Raw genomic sequence first — 23,603 nt, 5'->3', positions numbered from 1 at the left:
GCTCTGATTACAACAAAGGTACGCTAAACACACTAACTGCCCACCATCAATGCCCACAGTGCCGGCCATCAGTGCCCCCCCCATCAGTGCCCACAGTGCTGCCAGTCAGTGCCCATCAGTGCCTGCTCATCTAGGCACTAATGAGCACTGACTGGCAGCACTATGGGCACTGATGGTGCTGCCCATCAGTGCTCAGTGCCACCCGCCAGTGCCGCCTCAGTGCCCAGCAGTGCCACCTCTCAGTGCCACCTCTCAGTGCGGCATATTAGTACCTCCTCATCAGTGCAACCTCATCACTGCCCATAAGTGCCACCTCATCAGTGCCGCCTCATCAGCGCACATCAGTGAAGGAGAAAAATTTATTTATTTTCAAAATTTACTCGCAGAAAATAAGAAAAACTTTTTTTTTTCCCAAAATTTTCTGTCTTTTTTCTTTTTTTTTGTAAAAAATAAAAAACCCAGAGATGATTAAATACCACCAAAAGAAAGCTCTATTTGTGTGAAAAAAATGATAAAAATTTCATATGGGTACTGTGTAGCATGACCGCGCAATTGTCATTCAAACCGTGCGAGCGCTGAAAGCTGAAAATTGGTCTGGATGGGAAGGGGGTTTAAGTGCACAGAAGGCAAGTGGTTAATATACATTCTTGTTTAGTGAGTGGTCATGTGGGGTTGGTTTAGTTTGGTCTTGTCTTGATTATTATTATTGGGGCCAGTGTACTACATAGTTAGTCAGGTTGAAAAAATAATATCAGGTTCCACCAAAAAAAAAAAAAAGGAAAAAAAAAAAAAAAAACAGTATTGAAAACCCAACCATACAACCCCATATACACAATCTTATACCCGCTGTTGATCCAGAGGAAGGCGAAATAAACCCCAGCAAAGCATGATCCAATTTGCTACAGCAGGGGAAAAAAATTCCTTCCTGATCCCCCGAGAGGCAATCGGATATTCCCTGGATTAACTTTACCTAAAAAAATATTTAGTACCCATTTATATTATGTACACCCAGGAAAGAATTCAGGCCTTTTTTAAAGCAATCTAGTGAGCTAGCCAGAACCACCTCTGGAGGGAATCTATTCCACATTTTCACAGCTCCATCTGTGAAGAAACCTTTCCGTATTTGGAGAGGAAATCTGTTTTCCTCTAGATGTAAAGAGTGCCCCCTTGTTTTCTGTGTTGTCCTTAAAGCGGAGTTCCACCCAAAAGTGGAACTTCCGCTTTAGGGAGTCCTGACCCCCCGACATGCCACATTTGGCATGTCATTTTTTGGGGGGGGGAGCGGGTACCTAGTTTTGACAGGTACCCGCTCCCACTTCCGCTCGGAGCGCCGCGGCGCCCTGAGCGGAAGTTCTCCTCTCCCCCTCCCTCCCTGCAATCTTCTGGGACACGTCAGAGGTCCCAGAAGATTGCCGGCCAATCACGGCGCGCAGCGCGACTCGCGCATGCGCAGTGGGTACCCGGCTGTGAAGCCGCAAACTCTAACAGCCGGGTGCCCACAGCAGTGATGCCGGCGCAGAGGGAGAGGATCGAGGCTTCCGGTGGCCGCATCGCTGGACCGTTGGACAGGTGAGTAAATGGCTGGAACTCCGCTTTAAGGGTCCTTTCACATGGCCGCTCCGTGTGAAAGGTCCGCTGCGGGACTTTTTTTTTTTCCAAGGAGCCGATGACATTTCTGTCATCCGCTCCGTGTGCCCGCATATCATCCCATCAGTTTGCAGATGATATGCGGACATAATGTAAGTATATGGCACTGCGGATGTCAGCGGATGACACCGCTGACATCCGATTTTCCTTCCTTTCCGTTTTTTACACCAGAGGAATCCCTAAGTTTCATCTCAGGGAACCCTTGCTGAAAGGAGGAAAAATCGGATGTCAGCGGATGGTATTCCGCTGACATCAGCAGTGCCATAGACTTACATTATGTCCGCAAATCATCCGCAAACGGATGGGATGATTTGCGGACACACGGAGCGGCCGTGTGAAAGGACCCAAAATAGTACTGTCTTGGTTACTTCTCATGCATACGGGTTCAGAATGACAAGAAAATATCATTTTTGTTTTTAGTCCTTTTTGTTTGTGTGTTTTTTTTTTTGAGAGCAGGGGCTTCAGGGAGTGAGTCCATTCATACTGCCGCGACTTGTGAGGCGACTTGTGTCGCCCCAAGTCCCTTGACATAACAAAAGCAATGTTAATCAGTGCCGTCTTAATTGGCACTACTGAAGTCGCTCCGACTTCAGAAAAGGGTCCTGTACTACTTTGAGGCGACTTGTATCCGACTTGTCCCATAGACTTCAATGGGAGTCGCCTCCTTATCTTATTTGAAGCGACTTGTGATCCGACTTTCCATTAAAATGGTACTGAACCAGAAAAAAAGATAATTTTTCTTAGAATTTTTAGTAGCACAGGCATAGGGCTCCTCTCCACCTGGGCGTTTTTGTTGCAGGCATTTATCAGGCGTCTTTGGAGGCAGGCCTGCAACAAAAACGCCCAGGTGGAGAGGAGCCCTATGCCTGTGCTACTAAAAATTCTAAGAAAAATGATCTTTTTTTCTGGTTCTGGACATGCTACAGAGCTGAAACTTCACAGGTACACTTTTTAGACCCCCAGACACAAAATACAAAGAAATCTCATTTTTTTTTTTCAATAATTTTTTCAATAATTGTCTCTCTATCAAAAACGACAATTTTTAAAGAACTTTTTTTGGTGTGATTGAGCATGACACAGAACCATCATATTCTGATTTGCCAAATACAAAGTCGTACAAAGTCGTCTATCATACAAGTCGCCCTCAATACGTGCAAAGTCGCGCTAACAAGTCGTCCCTTATGAGGCGACTTAGAGGTCGCGGCAGTGTGAACCGGCTCTCAGGGATCACATGTATATATAAAGAAATACAGGCGGTCCCTGGGTTACAAACAAGATAGGGACTGTAGGTTTGTTCTTCAAGCGGTAGTATACTGCGCTTTTTAACTTTTACCTACAGGTAAGCCTATAATAAAAGCCTATAATAAGGCTTTCCTGTAGGTACAATTAATATCTCCTAAACTGGCACAGTTTAGGCGATAATAGCCCTGCATGCAGCCGCTGACACCAGCAGCGCATGCACTCTGAAGGTCCGGCCGACCTTCAGAAGTTCCTTGCCGGAAAGTGAACTCCTGCGCGTGAGTGACATCATCGCAGCTCCAGCCACTCAAAGCGCCGGCGCCCCCGAATCCGGAAGAGACGCCAAGGGAAGATGTCAGCTGCCTCAGCGGTGCCCGAGCAACCATGTCCGGGCTTCCTTCTGAGGTAAGCATTTCATATTGAGCTAGTATGCCATGTATATTAGCTCATCAGGCCTTTGTCCTGCAGGGTTTTTTTTTTTTGTTTTGAGGATACAACCGCTTTAAGTCGTATTTTTTATTTTTGAACAGGTAAATTTTTTAGATTTAGCTCCAGGAAAAAGAAGAATTTTTAAGTTTTTTGGATAGCATAGGAAAGGGTTAACAAACACCCCTGTACCATTTGTTTAGCTGTCTGTACCCCTGTTTAGAAGATTTCACCTCCATTTCTGTTCCTATGGGCTCTTTCACACGGGCGATCCGATCAGATCCTCCATGCAGCTCTATGGGGCAGCGGATGTCAGCGGAGACACCTCCGCTGACACCCGCTGCCATCCGCATCCGATCCTGTCCGTGAAATCTGGACGGATGGAAACCCTATTTTTCCATCCGTTCAGTAATCGGAGCGGAGCGGATCTGATGAGAGCGGACAGGCGGTCCGCTCTCATCCGATCCCCCATAGAGGGCAGCGGGTGCTGAGACACCTCCCTCTCCGCTCTGCAAGTGGAGATAGAGCTGTCATCCGCCGGCTCAGCGGGGATCGCGGATCGATCCCCGCTGAGCAACACGGATCCGCCTACGAAGGCGGACCGTGTGAAAGAGCCCAATGACAACTTTTTTTATTTTGAAAATTTTGGGTTGTTGTGGAAACAAGGATTAGTGATAACGCTTCAGTGGAGACACCTTTTTCCCATGAGAACACTAAGGCCCCTTTCACACATGGGAGTCCGTTCAGATCTGCTGGTCAGTTTTTTTGGCGTATCTGAACGGACGCCCCATGCATCCCTATGGGGCATTGGATGTCAGGGGAGACATTTCCGCTGACATCCAATCAGATACCTCAAAACTGGATGGATGGAAACCCTATTTTCCAGCCGTCTGGCAGATCGGATGAGAACGGACAGACGGTCCATTCCCATCCGATTCCTCCATAGAGATGAATAGGGACTCGACAGCTGTCTCCCCGCACACAGCGCAGAGCAACAGCTGTCATCCGCCTGCTCAGCGGGGGATCGGCGGATCGATCACCCGTTGAGAAAAACTGAGCCCTAAGGCCCCTTTCGCACATACGGTCCGTACAGTTCATCAGTTCAGTCACGTCAAAATGTATCGTTTCTTCATCCATTTTTTTCTACATCAACTACCAATGCAAAAACAGATGAAAAAATGAACCGTTTGTCCGTTTACATCCGTTTTTCGTCCAATAGGGCATTCATCCGTTCCAAAAAATGGACATTGACAGAAGCAGATGAAAACGGATGATCCGTTTTTACATAGAGATGCATTAATGTCCGTTTTTAATCCATCAACGGATGGATAAAAAACGGACGTATGTGTGAAAGAGGCCTTATAGGAGTGAATTACCCTTCCTAGGGGGGAGATTTCTCCTCACTTCCTGTTGTCTCCCTCTGTTTGTAAGTCGGATGTTTGTAACCCGGGGACCGCTTGTATACACATTTCCTAACTTGTATGCACAAGGGACGGGAAATCCATATTTTAGGTCAGACCACACTCAGGTTCTACATAATGCAGACTATTCCAATAAGTTAACACACACATTTTTCTGCCAACTCAGTCAATGATTAAAAATGTGTGTGTCAGAAGCCATTTATGTCATTACCAATGGCCAATAAACAAAGGTGTATCTATCCAGGGTGTCCATAAATATCCTTAAGAGGTGCTTGGCAAATTGGCAAAACTGGTTATTCCAAATTACAGAACAAACACCTAAGGTGACTGCAGTACTGGATATACTAGAACAGATTGAGGTAGCATGACAACCTTCTGATGATTGTGCGCTACAACACAATGGTGAGATTTACGGTTAATAAAAAAAAAAAAAAAAAAAAAAGTAAAAAATTACAACATTTTTCAAATAATCTAATACAGTAGTATAGAGAGCTCCACTGACACAAACATACAATCTAATGAAGCCGATACAGGACAATGCTGAGATCTGTAGTTGCCTAACATCTGGCAGGCGGCAGTTGGCCATAAACATGAAGTATAACTGTACAATGTAAACAGAACAGATGAAGCTTTTCTAGCACAAAGATGGGGAATTCCCAGACTGCCGTTTGTCTATCCAGTATAATATACCCAGTCCTCTACACAGACCTAAATGCAGCTCTTGGTCCTCATTTACGAAAAAAACCTGCTCAGGAGCAACCTGAATCTTCCTATCATACTCCCATATTGCACAGATGGAAAGTTGCCTTTAAAGCGGAGTTCCGGCCTATTTTGCAACTTTAGTGATTCTCGGAGAGCTCGCTATGCTGATCCACAATTGGGCATTTTCAAATTTTTTCAGGGGTCCCTTACCTTATTTTCAGGGCATTTTTGATTATACTTCCTCCTTCTCTCCCCTCTGTGGCCGCGGCCACCGACATCACTTCCACCTTTGCATTGCATCCTGGGAGCTGTTTGTCATCACTCCCAGGAGGCTGGAATCAGGAAGAACTCCCAGAACACTCCCTGGAATCAGGAAGAAGGTCACAGCAGATTACACTGCGGCTTCAGATGCCCACATCCAAGATGGCCACCCCCAGACAGCCTTTTTAAAAGTAAGATTTTGACTAAAATCCAATACTGTACACCTTGTAAGTATGAGAATAGCGGTTCTGTAAAGGGCGATGGATTAGTATTATAGGGGTATTTTTAGTTAAAAAAAGATATTTGAGACCGGAACTCCGCTTTAAATTGACAAAAGGATGGAATCTTTTTTAAGGGAACCTGTGCCCATTAATTTCTTCAAGGGTGTGCTATTGCACATGTGTTAACCCTTATGTTGCATGTTAAAATGAACAGGCTGACAGCGCACCCATTACCTTTGTTTATTTTCTACCCTACTCAGCACTACTACTTTTTTCCTACACTCCCCAATAATGCAACACTTTACAATGCAGATGCACTGCCTTAGTGCATTGGGTACCATTCAAAACTAGGAAAACAGAAATGCTTGTAGACCTGGGTGTTTATCCCAGCAGCTGCTGAAATTGTACACAGAGCTTAGGAGCATTTCAGCACATTCTGGATGGTCACCTGACACACAGACTCCTCCTCCAATCTTCTCTAGCAGTGGGAGGTATTAGGAGATGCAGAGAGCAGCACTGATGTGATGAAATCAGCATCAATATGCCAGAAATGAAGGACAGTCTGGTGATCTTCTCAGAAGGCATTATATGTCATCAGCCTAATGCCGGGTGTCATTCCTAACGGAAGACTGAGGACATCTTTTGGCGAAATAAAGAACTGCAGGGGGAACTATCATTAGGCCCTGTTCACACCTGAATGCTTTTCAGCTTGTAAAACGCTCATCTCTGAAGTCTCAAAACGCCCAACAAGCAAAATCCCATTCATTTCAATGGCCCCTGATCACATATGAGCGTGTCGCCTGTAGCAAATCGCAGAAGCTCAAAAAAGTACATGAGCTTCTTTTTTGGCAGATTACAAGCGTTTCTATTAGATGGCAATGCCTGCCTCCAAACACCTGCAAAAAAAAAAAAAAAACGCCCGAAAAGCATCCAAAAAAACACCTGAAAATGATACGCTCAGGTGTGAATGGAGCCTTAAAGAGGTTGTAAACCCACCTCACAAACTTTTACCTATAGGTAAGCCTATATTAAGGCTTACCTATAGGTGCTATAAATATCTCCCAAACTTTAAACGCCCCGTTTAGGAGATATTTAGAGTGCATACTGCCGATGATGTCTCATTGGCGCATGCGATCTGAAGGAACGGCCACCCGTGCCCTTCCTTCAGAGCTCAGTGCCATGAACATGATGTAATCGCGCCTCCGGCCAATCAGATGGCCGGAGGACGCGAACCCGGACGGCCAGAAATGTCGGCTGTCCTGTCGCTGAGCGGGCGGCACGGCGGGGGCTTCGTTTTAAGGTAAGTACTTCATAATGAGCTAGATGCATACTAGCTCATTATGCCTCTTTACAGGGCTTTTTTTTTTCCCTCTTGTTTTTTTTTTTTTTTTTTTAGGGACTTTACTTCCTCTTTAAGGTTAATGTTGCAACTGGGGCTGTTTTTTTTTTTTTTTTTTTTTAATTGTCTGGAATTTGACTTTAAAACCCACCACTGGGCAGATTTAACATCCCCAAATATGAATGCAGTTCTGCATTTATTAAGGTGGAATTCCAGCCTGAAACTTGTCCCCTCCCCCTCCTAACACCTATTCTGACTAACCTGTGTAGGAAAGACGTATACTGTATACTTACCTATTCTCAGCCTGCACTAATTGTGTCATGTGATCCCTGTGTCAGCCAGCGGCAGCTGCAGGGGAGAGTCTTGATAACTTGGAATTCTGAAAAAGGTGATGCCACCCATAAAGGACCCACACAGAGGAAGTGGATCACCTGATTGGACGGGAGCAGGCTGAAAATAGGTAAGTATATACATTTTGTTTTTAGCATTAATTTATTTTTACACAGGTTAGCCAACATATGTGCTAGGAGGGAGGATGGAACATTTTTTATGCAAGAATACCAAAATTTTACTTGCTATCAACATCTTGCAGCTCCTGTACAGCAGAGCTCAGAATGAATGAGGGAGAAGCAGCACAAGCCGCCAATCCTTTGTGCTCTTCCTGCTAACTAGTATGCTGATAAGAGAAAAGTGACAGAGGGATAAGCTTATCAGTCTGCTGCTTCTCCTTTCACTGTCCAATCACAGGCTGGTGGAGTGACGAGACCGGTTAATGAGAAAAACGAGGTTCCCTGCCTGCCAGACAGAGCTTTGTGGCAGAGCTATGCAAATCTTAGAACTGGATGATACCCCAGACCCAGACAGCATCCATCTACATGTGCTAAAGGAATTAACTTTACCTGGAAATAAAAGTCACTCCTCACATGAATTCATAGGACATGGCAAAAAAAAAAAAAAAAAATCAAATTTTTTAAGGGTCAAAAAAAAAAAATTGGAGGGTCCTCAAGTAGCTAGAAGCCGAGGAAAAGTTCAGATGATATTTAATTTTTAATCGACCTGGCTGGTAGACTGACAGTGAAATAGTTTAGCTCCTTTCACACGGGCGCACCGCCCGACGGAATCCGTTCTGCTCAGCGGGGATCGATCCGCCGATCCCCGCTGAGCAGGCGGATCACAGCTCCGTCTCCTCTCTGTGTGCGGAGACGGAGCTGTCGGATCCCCACTGTCTTCTATGGGGAGATCGGATGAGAATGGTCCCCCTGTCCGTTCTCATCCAATCCGATCCTCCAGACGGATGGAAAATAGGGTTTCAATCCGTCCGGGTTTCACGGACCGGATTGGAGAGCAGCGGGTGTCAGTGGACGTGTCACCGCTGACAGCCGCTGTCCCATAGAGATGCATGGAGGATCCGATCAGGTCCACCTAAAAAAACGACAGGTGGATCGGATCGCCCGTGTGAAAGGGGCCTTAGGCACAATCGCTCTGCTGCACTGCTAACCGGACATTTTTCACGTGCATTGCTTAACCACTTGCTGACCGGCCACAGTACATATACTGCGGCAGGTCGGCTCTAGTGCGCAAAACAATGTACCTGTACGTCATTTCGCGCACACGCTGACTGGCCACAGGAGGAGCTAACCAGCAGGTCCGGCGGACGTGATGTCTGCCGGCAACCCGCGATTGTTCCCCAGAGAGACAGAACGGCGGTCTGCCGATGTACACAAGGCAGACCGCTGTTCTGTCAGATGGACACAGGGATCTTGTGTTCCTACTATTTAGGAGCACAGATCTGTGTTCTTCTAGTGAGCCCATTCCCCACACAGTTAGAAAGCATCCCCTAGGGACACACTAAACCCTTTGATCATTCCTGGAGTTAACCCATTCCCTGACAGTGTCATTATTACATTAACGCATATTTTTAGCACTGATTACTGTAGTAATGTCGCTGGTACACTCAAAAGTTTTAAAAAAGTGTCAAGTGTCCGATCTGTCCGCCGCAATCCTGCTAAAAAAAAAAAGAAAAAAAAAAAAAAAAATAAACGCTGATCGCCGCCATTACTGGTAAAAAAAAAATAAAATAAATAAAATGCCATAAAAATATCCCATAGTTTGTAGATGCGATAACTTTTGCGCAAAAACATGTAGCAGAATACATATTGACCTAAAATAATGAAAAAATTATTTTTTTTTTTCAAAATTGTTGCTCTTTTTTTGTTTATAGCGCAAAAAATAAAAATAAAAAAAAACGCAGAGGTGATCAAATACCACTAAAAGAAAGCTCTATATAATGGGAAAAAAGGACATCAATTTTATTTGTGTACAGAGTTACACGACCGTGCAACTGTCAGTTAAATTAATGCAGTGCCGTATCGCAGAAAATGGCCTGGAAAGTAAAGCGGTTGTATCCTTAAAAAAACAAATAAAACCCTGCAGGACAAAGGCATAATGTGCTAGTATGCATCGTATACTAGCTCATTATGAAATACTTAGGTCATTGTGAAATACTTACCTTAGAACGAAGCCCCGACACGGTCGCCCGGACACTGCTGAGGCAGCTGACATCTTCCCTCGGCGACTCTTCCGGGTTCGGCGGCTCTCAGCCGGAGCCACGATGACGTCACTCCTGCGAATGAGTGCGGGAGTTCACTTTCCAGCAGGGAGCTCTGAAGGTCCGCCGGACCTGCAGAGCGTATGCACCTCTGGTGTCAGCGGCTGCATGCAGAGCAAATATCTCCTAAACCGTGCAGGTTTCGGAGATATTAATTTTACCCACAGGAAAGCCTTATTATAGGCCTTATTATAGGCTTACCTGTAGGTAAAAGTTAAAAAGCGGAGTATACTACTGCTTTAAGGGGGTAAAATCTTTTGGAGATTAAGTGGTTAAACAATTATTATAAAGACTGAATTTCCACCCTAAAGGTGAACTGCAGGCAAATAAACAAACTCAAATACATTCTTCTATAGCCACAAAGGAAATAAATCTACTTAGTGTGCACCAAATGCCCCTGCAAAACCAGACATTACCTTATAAAATTAGCAGTGACATGTATATAGCTGTATATAGCCTGTGCAGAGAGCAAAGCTGTGGGAGGGCCTTGGCAAGCCCCACCCACTGCAAGCTGCCTGCAGAAAACTACAGGAGGGGGCGGAGACCAGACCAGACACCCTGCACAAGGAGAGAGGGCAGCAGAGACCAGTCTTCATTACAGGAGAAAGTCTCACACCAGATTACTGCACAGATCTGGAAGAAATACACAAAGCACACCAAGGAAGAATACACATGACAAATGTATTTAGACAATAAGTGTCTCTGTCACTTATATTTCATTTCAGATGCCTTCATATACAGAAAATTTTTACACAATCCAACCATCTTATGTCTGTAGGCCGTCTCTGACAATTGCCAGCCGAGGAAGTCATTTGCACAATATCATTACTCTGCATTTTACAAAGTTTGAAAAGCTTGGTGATCTTCATTCCGATGGCAGCACCATAAACACATCAGACATAAACACCACAACAGTGGGATGGGACCATGTCAGGTAGCCATGGCGACTAGTAAAGGTCCTCTGGGACCAAGAAATCCTGTTGATTTTTCTTGTCTAAAGGACGGTACCATTAAAATCCCCTTTTCCGTGCCCCAATATTTCAAATTTAGATTTTTTTATAAACGTTCTAAGAAATAATTAAACTTTTCTTCCTTAGTCCAAGTGACATTATATACTAGGTCTCTGTGCTCCTCTATGCAATTCAAGTAGATGATAGCTAGTGGGAGGGTCTGGCAGGGTGCTGTACATAGCTGAAAACATCACAGCCCCCTGGCCAGAGGCCACAGTACTCCTCCCAAGATTCCTCAGCCCTGATACAAGCAGGGGGCTGGCTCTTGGGAGGAGTTATGAAAATATCACATGGGATGGATGTCAGTCTGGAGGAGTGGGAGTTCCTAGTCAGGCTTTACTTGCATGCAAAGCACCTAAATTAACCCCAAAATGTGATGCTGAAATTCCATGACTGAAGTTCAATTATTGAAAGGAGGTGGGCTGGGGAGAGTTAGGCTGGGCAGGAAAGGGCTAGATCACGTGTCGAACACAAGGCCCGCTGACCGAATTTGGCCCCCCAGGCCCTTTTACGTGGCCCTCGTAGCTCTCCTGCAGCATCCCCCTCATCTCTGCCCCCACCCCACTTCTCTACGCAGCCGCAGCACCCCCAGCCGGTCCTCCCCCAGACCCTGCACCTTCGGCTTCCCAGCTCTGCCCTCAGCGTCTTCCCCACAGCAGCACAAGTGTAAAAGAGGTGACGTAAGGGATGGAGGGGGGCTCCTGACATCTGATGTAAAGGGGGAGCAGGGTGATCTGGACATCTAGACTTACAGATACAATTAGCCCTTTGAGTGCAATCATAATGGCAATGCAGCCCACGATAAAAACGGAGGTTGACACTAGGGGTGCACCGATTCGACTTTTCTTGTCCCGATATCTGGCATTGTGTATCTGCCGATATTGATCTGGAACTATACACATACACAATATGCATGCAGCTGCAGTACAGAGCAAAGCCGCTGCTTCATGTGTACGGCTCCTCCCATTCACAGGCGGAGTGCATCTGATATCACTCCGCCTGTGAGCCGGTGTTCTAAAATTTAGTCGGACCCATGAAAATTCCGGACCCTCGTCACTTCTGGTCACTTCCGGGGACGCTCCGTCACCACCAGCTGCTGCGAGCCCCGATGCACATACAAGACATTTTCAAGGTCCGATGAAATTCTAAGACTTACGAACAGCTGACTTAGAGGAGGTGAGAAGGAAGTGAACACTCATACTAAATAATAATGATAAAAAATGTTTAGTATTTCTTACTTTTTTTTTATCATTACTATTTAGTATGAGTATTCACTTCCTTCCCGCCTCCTCTAAGTCAGCTCTGCAACATGTTCTTTGCTCGATGACGCGACAGTGTTGTAACATTATCCCGCAGCGATGTGTGCGTCCCACCTCAGCCCCTCCTCCTCTCAGTCAGCTGTTCGTAAGTCTTAGAATTTCATCGGACCTTGAAAATGCCTTGTGCGCAGGCGCGCCGGGGCTCGCAACAGCTGTCGCACCAGCTGGTGGTGACGTAGCGTCACCGGAAGTGATGAGGGTCCGGAATTTTCACGGGTCCGATGAAATTTTAGAACACCGGACCTATACAGGAAGTAGCGGCTCCCATCCCATACTACTACTACTACTACACCAAGTAAGGGACGGCTGAGCCGGGACTCAGCAAAACCGGGTCGGCCCATGGATCGGTTCATTTTACCGATCCAGCTATTGTGGCAGTATCGCCGCTGATATCCGATCCTAATATCGGATCATCGCTAGTTGACACACCCCCACCCCTCTTTTTTTTTTTTTTAAAGTCCGCAGTGGTGCAAAAACCTACAAGAAAAACCTGTAAGTGAACAAAAAACGTGCACGTACTAAGAAGTGCACTGAAGGGTGTGCTTTTAGTCCACCCCCCGAAGGAGTAGGGCATCTCGTATTCCATGGAGCCAAGGCTTCTGATGGGGACAAAGGGTTTACATGGTCTGCCTAGCCATAAGGCCTGGCAGGCCCCGTTCTTCTGGGCAGCCAAAGCCACCACCAAATACTTGTTCAAGTGGCTCTCCCGAAGAGAGACCCCCCAAAGGCAGGGGAGGAAGGAACCTGAGGGCCACAATCCTCCCCCTAGACGTCAGAGTAAGCCCCTTCATCTGTGAGAAAAACACACAAAAGTGAAAGAGTGACAAAATGTGGGAGGAAGATAAAAAGAATAATAAAAACAAAAGTGTCCATGCCGAATGCGCATTGGCCTAGGCCCTGAGGCCAGTAAACAAAAATTGCCCCCGGACTTAACCTAAAGGCCAGGCCCTAAAAAGGTGCAGGGCAAAAGGAAAGCAAATTTGGTGGCTGTGACCATGTGCCTTTTCACACCATGGGATCCCACACCCAAGTGTTACTAAGAGCACCCCCTAGGGCAGGGATCCTCAAACTACAGCCCTCAAGCTGATGGGGAACTACACATCCCATGAGGCAGTGTAAAACTCAGACATTCACAGACATGACTAGCTTTCCAGGGGGAATTACTCCTGTGCCCCAACTGCCTGTGAGTGCCCTGGTTTCTGTTCCAGCCGGTACTAACCTACCAAGCTCCCATCACTCCAGCAAGCTTGCATAGCCGCCACCCAACCTTGGTCAGGTCAGATGACAGCACAGCGCCCCCAATGGATCACTGATAGGAACAGATACTACACTTGATCTTAGCCAACACCCCTGGGCTAGATGAAGCTGGACATCCAGCCAGAAAATGAGGTGACAGACAACAAAATAAGGGCGCACCGACCTCGTGCATTACCACTATAAAAGGTTTATTGTAATCCAAAGACAACATACATTATACTCACAAACAAATGATGATATAGCACATAAAGGACAATGGAACCAGTCGTCTCCAACTTGACCAGGGAGCCCCTGTACTGGATGATGTGCTGGTGTAAGCAACTATATGGCTGGGCTGACGCATTTCAAGGGAGGACCCTATTCCTTAGAGCCAAAATGTGCTACTCAGGAAATGAGGTGAGCTTTGACTTGCTGCAGCTTCTAAAGCACATTGTGAGACGCTCACAGTGTGCAGTGAAATCAGAGTAAACAATTCCAGCCCAGAAGTGGGGTCTGTACAACTGTGCCAGACTGATGGTTAGGCTGGAGATCAGCTCTAACTACTACAGATACCAATGTGCCCATGTAGCCTACAGGGCTTATTGCTGCCCATAACAAATTCAAGCTTTCATTTTTATACCTGCAATTTAGAACTGACAGCTGGAACCTGATTGGTTACTATGAGAAAAAAACATTTTTATGTTTAGTTTTTACAGATGATCAAAATTATCAAGAAGGACTCGGCCTCAAAGCTGCATTTCTGCTGGTTCTTTGGAAGATCTAAGATGACCAAACCTGACAAAGGTAACAGATATGATCAGGGTAAAAGAAGGAAGTGACAAAAATGAGATGACGCCTCTGACAAATCCATAACCACAGTCACCTTCTTTGCAAGCAGGAAGTGCTGAATAAGTCCACCAACGTGGGAAAAGAAGAATCAATCAGGGCTGATTCACACCCCAAAAATGCACTCTTTAAACAAAGTTTTGATGCGTTCCGGTGCATTTTTGACACGTTTTATTGCATTACAGTCCAATGCAGGAAAAATGCAGCATGTTCTACTTCTTTTTTTTTTTTATGGAATTGGAACTCACTGGAACGGACCGCACTGGTGTGAACTATGCCATTGGAAACCATATAACCTACTTTCCATGTATTTTTAATGCAGACAAAAACCCACTGGACTGCATGTGGTGTGAAAATGGCCTTAAAGTGACCCTAAAGCCAAAAGCCTCATTCACACGGGAAATGACATACACAAATAGTTACAGTTCACTTTTCTTCCACTTTAAATAAACCAAACACAGGAGGCTTGTGTGAATGTAGCCAAAATGTTCCCTGGAGGTCTGGATAGTGTGTGATACCTGTTGTTATCGGTGTGTGTGGGACATTCACTCTGCCTATAAGAATACTAGAAGAATGCCCCAATATTCATTGAGGATAATGGCAGAAATATTCATTTGAGTTTTTCTTGTTCTTCAAAGCTGGTAATACACGTTACAATCTGAATGTATAAACTCCTTTAAAAAGGTCACAAAACCCAGGAGCCTGCACTCGCTATATCTGGTCACCCCAGGAGCCTGCACTCACTATATCTGATCTCCCCAGGACCCTGCACTCACTATATCTGGTCTCCCCATGAGCCTGCACTCACTATATCTGCTCTCCCCAGGAGCCTGCACTCACTATATCTGGTCTCCCCAGGACCCTGCACTCACTATATCTGCTCTCCCCAGGACCCTGCACTCACTATATCTGGTCACCCCATGAGCCTGCACTCACTAAATCTGCTCTCCCCATGAGCCTGCACTCACTATATCTGGTTTTCCACAGTACATGGAAATGCCATTGATTTATTAAATATAAACTGCTAAATAGTTTTTCTCATCAGCAGTATATAGCAGTCTTGTGACTTCCATCAGTGTCTGGTTAAAGCTTGTAGGAGGAGTTTCCAGTCTCCCCCTGACCCTCTGTCTGGACAGTGCAGATTGGCTTTGTGCTGATCACATGCACTCTCCCCCAAAAAAAAAAAAAAAAACTTGGTAAGCAATACGCGCCACACTGAGCACGTGCAGAGTGACTACAAATGCTCTGTTCTATCAGGAGATGGGTTGGAGTCAGTTAACCACATCAGTCCTGGAAGGTTTACCCCTCCCCCTCCTAACCAGGCCATTTTTTGTGATACAGCACCGAGTTACTTTAACAAATGCACGGTCGTGCGACGCTGTACCAAAATTAAAGTTATGGGTTTTTGCTTTTTCTTAACAAATAGAGCTTGGTTTTGGTGGCATTTGATCACCTCTGATTTTTTTTTGCTATAAAACAAAAAAAGACTGACCATTTTGAAAAAAAAAAAAAAAATTATATTATATTAGATTATATATATATATATATATATATATATATATATATATATATATATATATATATATATTTTTTTTTTTCCCCTTTAACTTTCTGCTATAAAACATTCCCAATAATAAAATGTAAAAAATTATATTTCTTCATCAGTTTAGGCCAAAATCTATTCTGCTACATATTTTTGATAAAAAAAAAAAAAAAAAAAAAACAATAAGTGTATATTGATTGGTTTGTGAAAAAAATAATCACATCTACAAACTATGAGATATTTTTATGTAATTTTTATTTTTTTTACTAGTAATGGCGGTGATCTGCGACATTGCAGCGGACAAATCGGACACTAATGCCTCGTACACACGTACCGATTGTCGGCCGTAAATATTCGGCCGACGACCGATCGACCGATTGTAGGCTTGTATGATGCTTCCGACAGCACATTTTCGGCTGAACAGAATCTGTAGTGCAGGCATTAAAATTTTTGTTGGCCAACACGAGAACGGCTGATTGTTCGCCAGTCAGTACAGAATTCGGCCGACAATCATCAGATTTGCAAGACTGGGCATGCTCAGAGAAGAAAAAACACAGGGAAAGTTAACCATCACATGACATCACTTCTGCAGTCGGCTGTTGTTGGCCGACAAAATTCGTGTGCAGTCTTTTGCACTTTTCAGCGGACAGGACAGCACCGGACAAAAGACGGCAGATCGGTCGGCCGACGATCAGTACGTGTGTACGAGGCATAAGTGACAGCAATATAGTGACCAGTAGTAAAAAATATGCCCCGTCACTGTACACTTTCAGGAAAAGAGTAAACATCAGTGGCGATCAAAAGGTTAAATGTGTTCCTCGGGAGTGCTTGCTAACTGTGTTGGGGAGGTGCTTGTACTGTGGGAAGACAGAGATCCGTGTTCCTGCTTTGCAGAAACACAGGATCTCAGTTTTCCCTGGTCACAGAATGGTTATCTGCCTTGTTTACATACACAGACCACCGTTCTGCCTCTCTCCAGAACAATCGGCGGGTGCCGGCAGACATGACCCACTGATTGGCTCCCACTGTGTCCAATTACAGGGGGAGATAGTCACTGGTCGCAAACCTGGAAATAGCAGGTGACGTACAGGCAGCTGCCGCCGCCCCACAGTCTATGTACGAGGGGCAGTCAGAAACGGTTTATAAAGAGGAAGTCTTCCGTTATTTTTATTTATTTTTCCCCCTGCAAAGTACATGCATAATGTGCTAGTATGCATCGCATACTAGCACATTATGTCACACTTACTTGCAAATGAAGCCCGCATTGTACCCGCTGGCAGCCGCATCCATCTTCGCCTGTCTACCTTCTGGGTCTGTGGACTCCGGCTGTTTTACTGGCCAGAGCTGCGTGACATTACTGCCGCGCATGCGCACAGGAGCCACTGATCACAGCACAGGGCTCTGAAGAAATGGAACGGGCGGCTATTCCTTCAGAGCGCATGCGCCGATGACGTCATCGGCTGCATGCAATATAAATATCTCCTGAACGGTGCAAGTTTAGGAGATATTTACAGTACCTATAAGTTAGTCATTAATCAGGCTTACCTATAGGTACAATTATAAAGGTAGGTTTACAGCCACTTTAAAGAAGGGGAGGATCAGAGAAGACAAGATCACACAGCCTTTATACACAATTCAGAGGGTTAACCCCTTAGGTTCCACAGTGAGTATAACAAGTTACTTCATAGCATATACAGACCAATTTTACTGTTGTAGGTTTAGTAACACTTTAAGCTGCTCAAACATCCCCCAGGGTGGGGGTACCTGTTTATGCGCAGTAGGGAAGCTGAGTTCCCGTACAGGCAATGATGGTGGCAGCACCCGAGAGCCGATGGTAACATCAGCTAGCGTGCCAGCATCCCCCCTCTTATACTTACTTGAGCCGCATCCCGTTCCAGCGATGTGCATGAGAGCAGTGACTCTACAGGATCTCCCTTACTCATTGCCTCACACAGCAGCAGGAGTCATTAATTCTTTAAGGCCTAAATTGCCAGGAGGGCATCCATGTATGCGCGGCTCGCTCTGTGATCAGTGGGTCCATGAGACTCGATCCCAGACCCTTACCACATGATCAGCTGTTAGCCAATGACAGCTGATTACGTGATATAAACAGAGTCAGTAATCTTTTTTTTTTCCCCCCCCCCACGCAAAAAAAAAAAAAAAAAAAAAAAGGGCGATCCCCGAATTCTGTCAGAGGGACACCGATCGCAAAGAGACCACCTCATCTGTGTCACCTACCAATGCCTCATAAGTGCTGCCAGTGTCACCTACCAGGGTCTATTAGTGCCAACTTATCAGCGCAAATCAATGAAAGGCGAAAAGTTACCCATTTACAAAATGTTATAACTATGATAACTTTTTTTTTTCTTCAAAATTTTCGGTCTTTTTTTGTTTGTTTAGCAAAATATAAAAACCTCAGTAGTGAATAAATACTAGGGATTGACCGATATCGTTTTTTCAACGTCGATACTGATATTTTGGTCATCACGTATCGGCCGATATTTTTGTACATTTAAAAAAAAAAAAAAAAAAAAAAAAAAAAAAATTATTTCACAGGTACTCTAGTGGAGGTATCTAAAAGACCCCAAACCCCTCCTCTGCACTTAAATGCATTCAAAACTCCAAGTTTGGCTGTTTTGAATTCTGTAATTTTTTTTTAATCTGGCGCCAGACAGTACCCGGAAGAGAGGTCATGACATCACTTCCGGGTTTTTGCATGGATTGGAGACCCAATCAGAGATGAATGCGGCTTTGATCGGGTCTTCGGCGGCCATGCAGGTTGGTTGCCCGGGTCTCCCGGTGGGGCGGGGACCCGGGCGAGCCGCGGAAGGCGGCGGGAGGGGAGACGTCCCCTCCGGCTCCTTGTAATGACAGCCGAGCGGCTTCTCAGCTGCATCGGTTGTCATTACAAGACAGCCGACCTTCGGCTATGGACGCCGGTACCTCTAGCTGCAGACATTACTCCGGTACAAGCACTTTGCGAAAGATCGGTAACCTCAGAGGTTATCAGGGAAAGTGCAGATCGGCCCTCCATATATCGGCCGATCTCTAAAATACCACCAAAAGAAAGCTCTATTTGTGTGAGAAAAAAAAATGATTATAAATTAATTTGGGTACAGCAATGCATGACCGTGTAATTGTCAAAGTGCAATAGCGCTGAAAGCTGAAAACTGGCCTGGGCAGGAAGGGGGTTGAAGTGCCCAGTAGGCAAGGGGTTAAATTGTAAAAAATTAAAGTTACACCTAAGGGGGGCTTGTAAAGCGTGGTCTATGGAAAAAATAAGGAACTCACATGTTGGGTATCTATTTACTTGTGCAACCTCCTGTTTTACATTTTACCAACAAAATCGGGTAATTTATTGCATTTTTGTGCCTCCTACAATTAGCTTTAAAGTGTAAACCCTCACATATACCCAGTGAAGTGAACAGCCTCAGATAATACAGAGAGGAGACAAATCTCCCTATATAATAAGTTATACATGAATATCTGCTGTCTTCAGTGTTATATATTCTTTAGAAAGTGCACATCGTGTTGGAAATTATCTTCCGGTTTAGCACCGGAGTGTTGTGTTGGTATACACTGTGTGACAGCTGATTGTGGGAAAGGCACACCCCCCCCACAGGCAGAGGAAGGAAGGAATGTGCTGTGAATAGACCAGATCTCTGCTAAATATATTTATAGCACCCACTACACAAAATTCAGCGAGGTTTTATCTCAGTTGATGGAGAACTTGTCAGAAGTTATGCTGATAAGAGAATGAAGCGGGAGAAAGCTAAGGGACTTAGGGCAGTTTAAGTGTCAGTGAGGAGGAGGTGGGTGTCAGTATACAGTGCAGTGAGGAGGAGGTAGGTGTCAGTGTGTAGTAAGGAGGAGGGTAGGTGTCAGTTGGTAGTAAGGAGGAGGGTAGGTGTCAGTTGGTAGTGAGGAGGAGGGTAGGTGTCAGCGTATAGTGAGGAGGAGGAGGTAGGTGTCAGCGTATAGTGAGGAGGAGGAGGTAGGTGTCAGCGTATAGTGAGGAGGAGGAGGTAGGTGTCAGCGTATAGTGAGGAGGTAGGTGTCAGTGTATAGTGAGGAGGTAGGTGTCAGTGTATAGTGAGGAGGAGGAGGAGGAGGTGGTGTCAGTGTATAGTGAGGAGGAGGAGGTAGGTGTCAGTGTATAGTGAGGAGGAGGAGGTAGGTGTCAGTGTATAGTGAGGAGGAGGAGGTAGGTGTCAGTGTATAGTGAGGAGGAGGAGGTAGGTGTCAGTGTATAGTGAGGAGGAGGAGGTAGGTGTCAGTGTATAGTGAGGAGGAGGAGGTAGGTGTCAGTGTATAGTGAGGAGGAGGAGGTAGGTGTCAGTGTATAGTGAGGAGGAGGAGGAGGAGGTAGGTGTCAGTGTATAGTGAGGAGGAGGAGGTAGGTGTCAGTGTATAGTGAGGAGGAGGAGGTAGGTGTCAGTGTATAGTGAGGAGGAGGGGGTAGGTTCCAGTGTATAGTGAGGAGGAGGGGGTAGGTTCCAGTGTATAGTGAGGAGGAGGGGGTAGGTTCCAGTGTATAGTGAGGAGGGGGGTAGGTGTCAGTGTATAGTGAGGAGGGGGGTAGGTGTCAGTGTGTAGTGAGGAGGAGGTAGGTGTCAGTGTGCAGTGAGGAGGAGGTAGGTGTCAGTGTGCAGTGAGGAGGAGGTAGGTGTCAGTATGTAGTGAGGAGGAGGTAGGTGTCAGTGTATAGTGAGGAGGAGGTAGGTGTCAGTGTGTAGTGAGGAGGAGGGTAGGTGTCAGTGTGTAGTGAGGAGGAGGGTAGGTGTCAGTGTGTAGTGAGGAGGAGGGTAGGTGTCAGTGTGTAGTGAGGAGGAGGGTAGGTGTCAGTGTGTAGTGAGGAGGAGGGTAGGTGTCAGTGTGTAGTGAGGAGGAGGGTAGGTGTCAGTGTGTAGTGAGGAGGAGGGAGGTGTCAGTGTGTAGTGAGGAGGAGGTAGGTGTCAGTGTGTAGTGAGGAAGGAGGTAGGTGTCAGTGTGTAGTGAGGAGGAGGGAGGTGTCAGTGTGTAGTGAGGAGGAGGTAGGTGTCAGTGTGTAGTGAGGAGGTAGGTGTCAGTGTGTAGTGAGGAGGAGGTAGGTGTCAGTGTGTAGTGAGGAGGAGGTAGGTGTCAGTGTGTAGTGAGGAGGAGGTAGGTGTCAGTGTGTAGTGAGGAGGGGGGTGGGGGAGGTGTCAGTGTGTAGTGAGGAGGAGGGGGGTGTCAGTGTGTAGTGAGGAGGTAGGTGTCAGTGTGTAGTGAGGAGGGAGGTAGGTGTCAGTGTGTAGTGAGGAGGGAGGTGTCAGTGTATAGTGAGGAGGAGGTAGGTGTCAGTGTGTAGTGAGGAAGGAGGTAGGTGTCAGTGTGTAGTGAGGAGGAGGTAGGTGTCAGTGTGTAGTGAGGAGGAGGTAGGTGTCAGTGTGTAGTGAGGAGGAGGTAGGTGTCAGTGTGTAGTGAGGAGGAGGTAGGTGTCAGTGTGTAGTGAGGAGGAGGTAGGTGTCAGTGTGTAGTGAGGAGGGGGTAGGTGTCAGTGTGTAGTGAGGAGGGGGGTGGGGGAGGTGTCAGTGTGTAGTGAGGAGGAGGGGGGTGTCAGTGTGTAGTGAGGAGGAGGTAGGTGTCAGTGTGTAGTGAGGAGGGAGGGAGGTGTCAGTGTGTAGTGAGGAGGGAGGTAGGTGTCAGTGTGTAGTGAGGAGGGAGGTAGGTGTCAGTGTGTAGTGAGGAGGAGGTAGGTGTCAGTGAGGAGGAGGGAGGAGGAGGGAAGTGTCAGTGTGTAGTGAGGAGGAGGTAGGTGTCAGTGTATAGTGAGGAGGAGGGAGGTGTCAGTGTATAGTTAGGAGGAGGGAGGTGTCAGTGTATAGTGAGGAAGGTGTCAGTGTGTAGTGAGGAGGAGGTAGGTGTCAGTGTATAGTGAGGAGGAGGGAGGTGTCAGTGTATAGTTAGGAGGAGGGAGGTGTCAGTGTATAGTGAGGAAGGTGTCAGTGTGTAGTGAGGAGGAGGTAGGTGTCAGTGTGTAGTGAGGAGGAGGTAGGTGTCAGTGTGTAGTGAGGAGGAGGTAGGTGTCAGTGTGTAGTGAGGAGGAGGTAGGTGTCAGTGTGTAGTGAGGAGGAGGTAGGTGTCAGTGTGTAGTGAGGAGGAGGTAGGTGTCAGTGTGTAGTGAGGAGGAGGTAGGTGTCAGTGTGTAGTGAGGAGGAGGTAGGTGTCAGTGTGTAGTGAGGAGGAGGTAGGTGTCAGTGTGTAGTGAGGAGGGAGGTAGGTGTCAGTGTGCAGTGAGGAGGAGGTAGGTGTCAGTGTGTAGTGAGGAGGAGGGTAGGTGTCAGTGTGTAGTGAGGAGGAGGAGGTAGGTGTCAGTGTGTAGTGAGGAGGAGGTAGGTGTCAGTGTGTAGTGAGGAGGGAGGTAGGTGTCAGTGTGCAGTGAGGAGGAGGGTAGGTGTCAGTGTGTAGTGAGGAGGAGGAGGTAGGTGTCAGTGTATAGTGAGGAGGAGGTAGGTGTCAGTGTATAGTGAGGAGGAGGGAGGTGTCAGTGTATAGTGAGGAGGAGGGAGGTGTCAGTGTATAGTGAGGAGGAGGGAGGTGTCAGTGTATAGTGAGGAGGAGGGAGGTGTCAGTGTATAGTGAGGAGGAGGGAGGTGTCAGTGTATAGTGAGGAGGAGGGAGGTGTCAGTGTATAGTGAGGAGGGAGGTGTCAGTGTATAGTGAGGAGGGAGGTGTCAGTGTATAGTGAGGAGGAGGGTAGGTGTCAGTGTGTAGTGAGGAGGAGGTAGGTGTCAGTGTGCAGTGAGGAGGAGGTAGGTGTCAGTGTGCAGTGAGGAGGAGGTAGGTGTCAGTGTGTAGTGAGGAGGAGGTAGGTGTCAGTGTGTAGTGAGGAGGAGGTAGGTGTCAGTGTGCAGTGAGGAGGAGGTAGGTGTCAGTGTGTAGTGAGGAGGAGGGTAGGTGTCAGTGTGTAGTGAGGAGGAGGTAGGTGTCAGTGTGCAGTGAGGAGGAGGGAGGTGTCAGTGTGCAGTGAGGAGGAGGGTAGGTGTCAGTGTGTAGTGAGGAGGAGGTAGGTGTCAGTGTGCAGTGAGGAGGAGGAGGTAGGTGTCAGTGTATAGTGAGGAGGAGGGAGGTGTCAGTGTATAGTGAGGAGGAGGGAGGTGTCAGTGTATAGTGAGGAGGAGGGTAGGTGTCAGTGTGTAGTGAGGAGGAGGGTAGGTGTCAGTGTGTAGTGAGGAGGAGGGAGGTGTCAGTGTATAGTGAGGAGGAGGTAGGTGTCAGTGTATAGTGAGGAGGAGGTAGGTGTCAGTGTATAGTGAGGAGGAGGGAGGTGTCAGTGTATAGTGAGGAGGAGGGAGGTGTCAGTGTATAGTGAGGAGGGAGGTAGGTGTCAGTGTATAGTGAGGAGGTAGGTGTCAGTGTATAGTGAGGAGGAGGTAGGTGTCAGTGTGTAGTGAGGAGGAGGGAGGTGTCAGTGTGTAGTGAGGAGGAGGGAGGTGTCAGTGTGCAGTGAGGAGGAGGAGGTAGGTGTCAGTGTATAGTGAGGAGGAGGGAGGTGTCAGTGTATAGTGAGGAGGAGGGAGGTGTCAGTGTATAGTGAGGAGGAGGTAGGTGTCAGTGTATAGTGAGGAGGAGGTAGGTGTCAGTGTATAGTGAGGAGGAGGTAGGTGTCAGTGTATAGTGAGGAGGAGGTAGGTGTCAGTGTGTAGTGAGGAGGAGGTAGGTGTCAGTGTGTAGTGAGGAGGAGGTAGGTGTCAGTGTGTAGTGAGGAGGAGGTAGGTGTCAGTGTGTAGTGAGGAGGAGGTAGGTGTCAGTGTGTAGTGAGGA

General features: G+C 46.7%; 1 protein-coding gene and 1 long non-coding RNA gene across 3 annotated transcripts in view; one reads left to right on the top strand and one right to left on the bottom strand.

Annotated features, from left to right (window-relative positions):
• The window catches only part of LOC309553501, a 1,012,307-nt gene that overhangs the window by 134,530 nt on the left and 854,174 nt on the right, over positions 1 to 23,603 (top strand). The gene's annotated exons all lie outside the window — the stretch shown is intronic.
• DYM (dymeclin) overlaps positions 1 to 23,603 on the bottom strand; it is a 678,939-nt gene that overhangs the window by 654,818 nt on the left and 518 nt on the right. The gene's annotated exons all lie outside the window — the stretch shown is intronic.

This window comes from Pelophylax lessonae (genome assembly GCF_965119305.1).
Source record: "Pelophylax lessonae genome assembly, chromosome: 1".
Taxonomy (NCBI): Eukaryota; Metazoa; Chordata; class Amphibia; order Anura; family Ranidae; genus Pelophylax; species Pelophylax lessonae.
The sequence above is the reverse complement of the archived record's forward strand: the minus strand, read 5'-3'. Positions and strand labels throughout refer to the sequence as shown.